The sequence below is a fragment of the Rhipicephalus sanguineus genome, chromosome 11 (assembly GCF_013339695.2).
Source record: "Rhipicephalus sanguineus isolate Rsan-2018 chromosome 11, BIME_Rsan_1.4, whole genome shotgun sequence".
NCBI lineage: Eukaryota > Metazoa > Arthropoda > Arachnida > Ixodida > Ixodidae > Rhipicephalus > Rhipicephalus sanguineus.
This window is the reverse complement of record NC_051186.1, coordinates 13,010,626-13,021,446: the sequence shown is the minus strand read 5'-3', so window position 1 is coordinate 13,021,446 and position 10,821 is coordinate 13,010,626.

Here is a 10,821-nt window from a genome sequence, read left to right as displayed (position 1 = left end):
TTTATGACAGTACGGCTGAATGAAATAACCAAGTAAGTGTGTTGGTAAATCGTTTTTATGTATAAAGAACCTGCCAACTTTGGACGTATATTATTAGTTTTGTAAAAACAATTCTGTTGGATGATGACAACTTATTCTTTTTTCGCGCTTGCGTCCTCTGGCGTTTGGTGAGAGCACTAGTTCGTTACGTAGTCGTGACGTACTTCCTGAGGCCGATTTCGCGGAGTGTCCTCTCTTAACTTTTTTTCTTTCTCTATGCTGTCGGCGTCGCTCGGCGTCAACATGAGTGATGCAAAAATCATCATGTGATGACTGCACCGTATGACGTCAAAAAACGCCGAAACGCGTGGTGTCATCAGTACGTCATCGTTACGTCACATACCGATACGCCATCACGTGGCATCGCCGCTGGGCAAAGGTGGGCCGATCACGGAGGCAATGTAAAACCAGGTGAGACGCAGCAGAAAGCCATAATGCCTCCGATGGTGAACGCAGTGAAAAACCCGTTAGGTGGCCGGGAGAGGTCAATACATCGACGGAGAAAAAAAAAAAAAGACGATGGCTTTCGCCTTTGAGTCGTCTTGGGCGAATACTTAACGGGTCCTGTGAGAGTTTTCTCTTTTTTTCTTCTACTCACGTGAACGTCGCAAAGAGGAAGTGAACGCGCAGCTCACGAGTGCACTTTGTATACATTTTATTGCTTCATTTCGCGCATGCCGGCACATAATTGAAGGTCACCTTCGCATGTCCTTACATGTAAGGCTTTTGCTTTCATAATCACTCATAACAGTGACTACTGACAAAGGCGGTTCTGCATAGGAGTCGGGAAGAAGCAGGTTTTTTCCGCTAAGAGCTAAGCTCTTCTCCGTTCCTAAAGACGCAACACCTTTTTCATTTAAGTAAATTCGCATTAGCACGTTCTAAATACAACCCACAGACGGACTGTCGAGCTATTCTTTCCTATCCGCTGGGCACTATACTTGGCAAAACCCACCGTACTTACTAAAAGAACAAGTGGAAAGAAAACTCGCATTCGTGAACGTGAGATCCCAATCAGACTGTGTGCGCTGTGTTGGTGTTTTAAAGACGATAGTCTTTCTTGGGGAACTTAAACGCAGAAATTTTGGTCTGTCTGTCTGTCTTTCTGTTTGTCGGCACGTCCCTCGATTCAGCCACTCGGCCAAAGTTGAACCACTTGCCCAAGGGCCAGCCGTCTTGAACTGGTACGGCTGTTCATACTTGTGAACGTTGTCGATCAAAAAGTAAATATCCTCGCATATCTGAGGTGCAACATCACTAGGTAAGTATTAGGTGGCGTGTTCCTTAATAGAAAATGCATACATACGTAATTTTAAGGACCCTAGTTTCTTAAGCTGCGCTGAAAATGCATAAGAATGGAAGCTTGAGCGAGTGGTATGTGTTCATCTTTGTTGAAACAGCGCTCACTAGACGACGACGAAGTAAAAGAAGGCACAGGACAGGCGCTGCCTGTCCTGTGCCTTCTTTTACTTCCTCGTCGTCTAGTGAGCGCTGTTTCAACAAAGCTGAAAATGCGACTGCGCTGAAATTTGCCTTCCTCCGTGCCCTTCGCACGAGTCATTGTTGTGTTTCGGTTTCGGTTCTGTATTGCACTGTACGAATGCCATGGGTTGGCGTTGAAAAACTTTAGTTTTGAGAAGGCCAAGAAGGTGAAAAAAAATATTTAAAAAATGAAAAAGCAGCGTTGTGGGCGGCCTTCAGGCTGCCGGTTGTGGGCGCCGCTCTGGCGTTCCTGTTTTACCAGGCGACGTGTAAATAAAAGAGTGTGTGGAGAGTACTCGTTGAGTGCGGACGTTTCTCTGCTTCAGCGCTTCGCGCCAAAGCGCGTTTTCGGGCTGGCTGGCGTCCCCGCCGGTCGCGTTGGTCACCGCCGGTCTTCGCCTGCTGCTGCGCCGGGACTACCAGCACGCAACACAGCACTCATGTTTCCCGACCGTACTGCCAGATGGCGTCCATATCTCACACAGCGCCTCTTCTATCGTCTTACACGACATTTGCAGCGAAGCACGCAGATACGCGGCCAATTTTTTGTGTGTTATGCAGTGTACTGTTTTGCGTTCACCGTACAAGGATGAAAAGAAAAACAGAGAAAAAAAAGAGAACAGTAGAAGCGTTCCCTTGCACTGTTATAAGGGGTGAGATGCTTCGGTTAGTTTTCCCACGAAGGACGTGGCAAGGACTACGGAAACGCCGCCTATGCAGTCCGATATAACTATCAAGGTCGTTGACCACTACCACTCTCACATTTCCCCAGGCACTTCGCGAACAGCGTATCACGTGATCCTGCGGTGTAACACGTATCTTCGACTCGTATGGCCGTATTAAGAAAACTGCAAAAGCTTTCGAATGACGGTGAACGGTAATAAACACGCTGAATCCCTTTCGAGATTTGTGTGCTACACACGGTAAATGGTGTGTATAAATAGCTCGCCGTTCGTATGTTAGATGATATATGCGTGTTGGCCGAGCGGCTAAACGCGCCGCACCACAGAACGACGGCTCGCAGGTTCGAATCCCCTGCCCCATTGTAAGCGGATATTCTTTATTATTTCGTTATTTGCATTTACCTCGAATTTTCGCTGACTAACAACACTGATTTTTCGGTCACAACCAACGACGCTGTCGCCGACACCGGAATTTCTGCGAAACGGACTCTTTAACGCATTTGCCCTAATAGCTCTTCCGCGAGTACGATCTCCTACCCGTGCCAGTTTAGTGCAGCGCAGCTGCTTTTCAGTGGACGATAAACGGTGCCCTGCTTTTCTCTCTCTCTCTCTTACCTCCTCATTCTCCTCCCCACTTGTAGAGTATACTCGGTGACAGCTCATCTTGGCACTGGAGCGAAGGCCACGGAGGCGGGGCTTCCGCACACTTGTGTTGCTCTAAATCTAGGTACACGGGCCTCGAACATTTTCGCCTCCATCGAAAATGCAGCGGCCGCGGCACTAATAATAAAGACAGCAGCACAATAAAGACCCGTAACTCTCTAAATTCTCCCAATCCATATGGTTGAATGGCGGAAAATTGAAATTGTCCTTGTTGACTTAAGAAATCAGTCTAGTCGGATAAGCAGTTTTCGGTTCAAACAAGGCAACGTTGTGGACAGAAAAAACCTACAATTTACTTACGCTGTGCTGCAATAGATGCCATAATGAACCCTACGTGCGCCCTTTATGCTAAATTTCGTTAAAGCCAGGATTTTAAATCGCACAAGTTTGTTCCGCGTTAACTCTCCGACTATAAATATTTGCATTGAGACTTAATTGCAAGTCTGAAGCCACTTTACCAAGAAATTTACAGAACGTTAACCACCAGGCTGCAAACCAGTGTGATTTAGTAAGTGCTGACATTTGTCCATAAAAGGAAATAGCTTCGTGAACTAACTTTGAACATAGGGGACCGTTTGTTGATATACTTTCTATACATAAAAAACGTGTCTATAACAAGAAATAGTGATTCGCTTAAATTGGAAACAGAACTATTACACCGTCGCGTACAACTAATTTCCATTCATAAACACACATACCAGACATATTTAAAACTACAGGCCTGGTATGCTCTTCAAGACTTAGATTTTATTGTTATTGGCGGCTGTTTAACACGAGAGATTGAGAGCGAATATTAACCTGCATAGTCTAGTGAAAAATAAAGACATGAAACACTTTACATATCACATATACATACGGATTTCAAAGGTGTCTAGTGTTATACGCGTCATTTGATGGCTCCAAAGTCCTCAGTAGCTTTCGAAGAACTTTTGAAACACATCAGTTATATTAGCGTCTTTCTCCAAAGTTCTGCCGCTTGCCGTATAACAGGAACGTAGTCACGCGTTTTACTTTATTTAACATTTTGTTAATTTCATAGCTTCCTGATGACATGAAAAGAACAAAGAGCTTTCCTGTGCTCTTCAGCAAAGGGTCACTTATTGCATTTTGATTCACTTAGTGAAAGAAGAGAACCGCGCGTAATTGCATCCTGGCAAGAAGTCTACACTGATTCTCATTCAGCTAAGTGAACCTTTCACTACCATGGCTCCTTCCCTTGTCGCATAAAACAGCAACAAAAGGTGATTCAGCCATTATTTTTCTTTTGTTCGCCCGCACAGTAAATTCTATTTATTACAACAGCTTCCACAATAAAGGATTGTTTCTGCGGGATCACCCACGGGTCACATTTTATCCCTTTGTGCGAGCGACCCGGACCAAGAAACACCGGAACTTTTAGACCCAGGGTACATTCACCTCATTAACTCGCATTACGTATGGCCTTTGCCGCACATTAGGAGAAGCGAAGGGTTACCTCTCTTTGGGTGTTTCCCAGTAGGTGCATAGTTGTTCTCAGAGATCCGCAGCTGATTGGGCTTGGCGCCAAGGCCTGCGCTGCCTTGTTGCATCAGCGATAAACGATACGCGCGGTCACGGATGACAAGAGCTTGTGCCAGCTGAAAAACTTTCAGCACAGTATAGACACTGTCTTGCGGTTGTACTATTAGTAGGAATTTAGATATTTAAAGAGCTAATAAGAACGTCCTTTATCACGGGTTTGTAGGACCACACGGCAGCCTAATTTGCTGCTAAATATGTTCATTCCCAGCCAGACGTCTTGTTGACGATTTACACTTGTAAGATCTGCGATATGTCCCACAGCACTGCCTGGCTATATATGGAATTATGAATTAAACAAAAGCCTATTGAATTTGCCCGAGTTCATGAACACATTTCTATATAGAAGACTTTCAAACTTATGTTATTGTTGGTGTCTGGCACCGTTGTCACAAGGTGCACTGCCACTCGCGATTAAGCCCGATCGTGATCGCTCTTGTCAACAGTGATTCAATACAACCTGCAAAACTTACAAGCAGCAAGTTGTTGATAGAGTGGTACACGACCGAGTTTTGAACACAAAAATTTGCACTGTTAACAGTGCACTGCAGTTGACGACACGAGCCTTCACGCTCGTTTAGAGCCACTCTCCAGAGTCATCGTGACCGATGGGCGTCGCGGCACGCTACTGAATCTCCTCGACGCTCCGCCAGCCAGCTATAGATGTATAGCTGCCCTCATAATCGGTAGTTATGACCCTCGCCAACCCCTTTTGTCGTGCTGCTTATTGCTTATTGGTCTATTTTGGACGTTCCGCCCAGACCCACTCGCTCGTGTCCCATCCTAACATCACCACCCTCCCCCCATTCATATCAAGGGGTGCCGAGCCTACTATAATGCGTGCTTCTGATGCTTATTTCAATCCGGCTTGTGAGGCACGTCATGAAGGGGTATGGCCAAGACGGAGGCACGAAGCATATGCGTAGTGAGATGACTAACAGCCGAGCAAAGAGTGGCGTGTGTGTACAGAAGAGAGCGTGCCCTGTTGCGTGCTGTGAGCTATAGACTTACCCAGTAGGGCATTTGTCATTGCAGAATCATCGACGTGAGGGAGTGAGGGATGAGAGAGGAATACCTGATGTTTCCTTTTGCGAGACCGTTTCGCGCTTTCATCGAAAAGCCAACGTCAGGCTACTTTCTCTCAGATTCCTACTGTCCATTTTGCTGCTCCGACATCTTCTAAACAGGTGTCCTCTATCTTTTCCGGTTTTTCTTTTCTTGGCTCAAGTTCTGAAGAAATACAACGTAGTAATTAGAAACTCGCATTGTCCCTTACGCATTTGCCTGAGACGACTCGAAGGCGAAAGTGCCATGTTCTCAGCCGTCGTACTTATTCTTTCTCCCCTCCCCCCCCCGCCCCTTCATCCTAAAGCTATCTGCTTCTGCATCTAACATGGTTTTGTACTACCTCCGGGGTCGTAGGCATTGCAAGCTTTCTTCACCTCAGATTTCTTCACCTCCCATTTCTCTCACGTGATCACCGCATGGAGTGCCCGTTTTCTATGGATGAGCTAGAAGCTGCACTGTCATTGTGCAGACGTTCTTCGGCGCCAGGACCTGACGGCATTACATATCGTGCTCTTTGTAACCTTGGAGACGAAGCTCGGAAGGCACTCCTGCACCTATACAACGACTCCTGGCAGACTGGTACAGTTCCCCAAGCATGGAAGTCAAGTCGCCTCATTCCTCTTCTCAAAGCTGGCAAGTCGCCGCTGGACATATCCTCATACCGTCCTATCGCGCTTGCCAGTTGCGTGGGAAAAACAATGGAAAGAATGATACTAACACGACTGGAATGGTACTTGGAGCACTATGAAGTCTATCCAGATGTCATGGCCGGATTCAGGCGCGGCCGATCGGCAACAGACAACGTTGTTGATCTGGTGACATATGTCGAACACCAGAAGACCTGTAAGAGACTGTGTGCTGCTCTGTTTCTAGACGTCAAGGGGGCTTATGATAATGTCTCCCATGAAGCCATCCTGAGTGCATTAGAAACAGTAGGTCTTGGTGGCAAGGTATATATGTGGGTGTGCAGCTACTTGCAGAGAAGGTCGTTCTACGTCACCACGGAGAATGGCCCGACAACTGAGTATTACAGTAGCCGAGGAGTCCCTCAAGGAGGAGTTCTAAGCCCTACGCTTTTCAATCTAACCCTCATTGGACTGGTCGAAAGCCTACCAAGCACCGTAAAGCTTTCTATCTACGCTGACGACATCTGCATTTGGACTTCAGGTGTGACACGGCTTCAGCTTCGCGCACGCCTTCAGAAGGCAGCCACAATGACGTCCTGCTACCTTCGTAAACAAGGCCTGGAAGTGTCTTGCGGGAAATGTGCAGTGGTAGCATTCACGAGGAAGCCAATGTCTGCCTATGGTATATCAATTAACGGAGACCTGATATCATTCAGCAGAAGCCACAGGTTCTTGGGAGTCATAATTGACAGAAACCTGTCTTGGACTCCACACGTGAACTACTTGAAGAAGCGGCTGACTGCTATATGTCACATGTTCAGATTCCTTGCAGGAAAAAAATGGGGAGTGCCGATACCATCTATGTTACAACTGTACAGGGTTCTGTTTATTGGATTCCTACGGTACAGTTTGCCTGCAATATCGAACACCGGCAAGACTAACCTGCGCGCGATTCAGAGCATTCAAGCCCAAGCTCTTAAGATATGCCTTGGGTTACCCCGCAGCGCGTCAACGGCTGAAACCATTGCCATCGCGCAAGACTACTCAATCACGACACACATTATCACCGAGACAATGCGTACGTACCTCAGGCATTATGCCAGGACCCCTTCCCACCATCTGGCGAGCCTCGCTGCTGAAAGGCCCCGCACGACATATAGTGCCACTGTCGGCAAACATCGCTCTTCATTTACTGCGGGGTACGCACCTGCGTCAAAGCCAGTGTTCCCTCCGTGGTGCTTGAGCCGCCCACGAGTTCACCTAACGGTTCCGGGAGTGCGGAAGAAGTCAGACCTACCGACACATGCACTGAAACAATTGAGCCTACTCCTACTCTACGAAAACTACGGTAACCACGTCCACATCTATACGGATGGCTCGACTACGTCGTCCAGTTCTGGTGGTGCGGTGGTTATACCATCACAAGGGATAACTCTGCGTCTTAAAACTTCACATGCGACGACGTCTACGGCGGCAGAACTCGCGGCTCTGCGCAGCGCACTAGAATTTATTGATACTGAAAGACCAAGTAAATGGGCTGTGTTTTCTGATTCAAAACCGGCGTTACAGTGCCTGCGGTCAGTTCTCCGACGAGGATGCCACGAACAGTTGACGTATGAAACCGTAAAACTTCACCACCGCGTTATTCAAAAAGGCCACGATATTGACTTCCAGTGGTTACCTGGCCACTGTGGAATCAGTGGAAATGATTCCGCCGATCACGCTGCTCGCGCATCACACCAGGAAGCAAACATTGTCCCAATTCCGCTTTCAAGGACAGACGCTGCAAGGCAGATTCGACAACTGGCCCGCAGTCTCACACTTACGGAGTGGAACGCACCAAGCATCAGACATACCAGACTACATCAACTGAACCCTTCACTGCAACTCCAACCTCCATCCGGCCTTCATCGACGCGAAGCTTCGCTTCTCTATCGCATTTGGTTGGGAGTTGCTTTTACGAAGGCATATACAACGTTAATCGGAATGACGGACAGCGCGGCGTGTGATGTTTGCGGCACCGAAGAAGACATCGAACACCTGCTGTGCCACTGCCCTCGTTTTTCCTCGGAGCGACAAGTACTGTCCAACGCACTGCGGCGACTGGATGATAGGCCAATTTCCGTGCAGGTGCTACTACAGCACCGTCCACATCTCTCGGCGGCCCACAAGGCAGTGAAAGCACTCTTGTGTTTTTTGAGAACGACGGGCTTATGCGAACGCCTCTGACTTGTGGTGCAATCCCGCACGCTGAAGTGAATGCACTGCATCTCTTCTCTCTCTCTCTTATTTTTTTTCTCTTTCCTACCTTCTATTTCTCGTCTTTCTATTCCCCTTCCCCGACCCCCCAGTGTAGGGTAGCCAACCGGAAGTGTTTCTGGTTAACCTCCCTGCCTTCTCCTTTTTCTGTTTCCTTCCTTCCTTCACCTCAGATAGTTTTTCAGCGCCTCCGGAATCGGCGATTGCTGAGGGCATCGCCTCAGTTCCGTATTGTCAGTGACGAATCATTGAATAGGCCCAATTAATACAAGCGATTAAAAAGCAAACATGCGCATCAAAAACCATGGGCGGGCTAGAGGGGAGACGCGACACGCGCGTTAATGCGCGCGTCTCACCTCTAGTCCGGCAGTGGCCCAAGGGGGTTTAAAATGAATGGCCGTCACGTACACTCTAGCCGTCACCCAGCACAGATATCGCGACAAAATAGGCGTTTCCGCCTATTTTGTCGCGATAAAGAAAATGCGTACTGAGAGCGGCTGCCCTTATGCGGAAACTGCTATTGACATGAGGCTTTGCCAGTGGGTTACGAGCTATTTCCTAATTTCCATCTGATGCCATGGACGCACACAGTGCTTTTATTGTTTATCGGCACAGTACGTAAAGTCACCGGCATTTTACATCCTCCCATCTTTGCACCTTTCGCGAAGTACTCTTCCGCCCCGTTGCGCGCGTTTACGTTGCTAATAAATCTCGGAATTTCGTGTTAGTGGAGCATCCGCATGACTGATACAGCGGGCCGAGTTCCCCCCTCTCACGCCAGGACCAGAAAACGACGGCCGTTTCGTTGCTGCGTTATTGAGTGAAAGTCCGCAGTGTTTTCATGCTGTGGGAACCTCGGTCGTAATTCAGGAATGATGGGACGCTTCTGGAGCTCCTCGTCTGACCCGTGCGCCGGTGGGGATACCTTCGGTAAGCGCTTGCGGTATAATCACCGCAAAAATAGGCAAGCGCGAAGAAGATACTTTCTAATAAAGCGGGACCTTATAAGCGGTAATAAATACGCACGCTAAACGACTAGCCAGTATACCGCTGTTTAGTTGGAGGCACGTGCAATACAGTTTCGAAGGTGACAGCTGTAAACGAAAGCCGAAAAGAGCACGTAATAGAGAATTTGCGGCGTGTCCAAGACCCACGGACGGGAATATAAAATCGCAACTTTTGTGGACCTGAATGCCTTCCCTGGGTTTGAGGGTTTATGCTTTCGTTGTTCCTACTAAAAGTATAGACATCACAGACTGATACAGTTTTGGAGAAATGTGCACAGTTTTGTATGTAACGAAGTGTCCGAAAATTGTTCGTCGAAACTGCATCCCTCATGCTTGTGGGCTAAATTCTTCTTGTCGTACACACTAAAAGGTCTACAAAATGGCGTAGACACATTCCTGAGAATAAACAAATTACCGCTTTGTCGGAAGGGCGAAGCCGTGAATGCGAAAGCAGGAAATTCGTATTTTATACGAAGTAACGCTAGCAGCTAAACTCTTTTGGATCCGATCTCGCGTAACTCTAAAAACGCTGCTATTAAGCGGCGAATACGGCAGCTCCAGGGATAGAAGCGGTTTTCGCAGTGCTCGCGACCGCGCCTTTATTATCACAGTTCGCAGTCGCTGCTCGGGCGACACAGACCCCCCCCCCCCCCCGGCTCCTCTTATGGGCGCCCCTTCATGCACCTTCGCCCTACTAAAGACGGGCGGGGCGTTTACCTTCTGCTTGAGGTGCTATCGAAGGCAGCCCTCACACGCAGGGCGATGTGATCGCAAAGCGCCCTGCGTGCAGCGGAGAACGCCGGCTCGCTTCGTCTCTGTTTCAGCCGCGTTCGTCCCGATGCGCAGAACATGCGCGTAGAACATACGATGCCTGTGCCGATGTTATTGATTTGTAGTTTATGCGATACATGACGGCGACGGCGAAAACCCGATGAAAGCACCCTTATAATTGTTATTGCAATACAACGTTCAGTGCATCACTCAGCAGGACTTACGAAGGCACAGGTGCTGACTAATAAACTGTATCAAGTCATTTTAATGTTTCCCCGAATTCATAGTTGAAAGTCCCAATTAACTCAGTTCAAGGTTGTCTCAGCTCACTTGAATTGACGCATTAGCGCTTAAGCTAGTGGACACGGGTTCGACCCCCGGCCCTCGCTGCCGCCTTCGGATGGAGGCGAATGGCAGAAACACCAGTTTACTTACATTTATGTGAACGTTTAAGAACCCAGGGCGGTCAAACTTAATCCAGAATCCTCCACAACGGCGTGTCTCGTGATCCTACCATGGTTTTGGCAAGTAAAACTCCAGAATTTACTTCAAACATTTAATTGAAACTTAGTCACCACATCCCTATAATCGAATAAAGGAAAAGAACTTTTAGGGCAATTAAGTCTGATCCAAATATAGTATTGTGAATATGCTTGCGAATTGAGG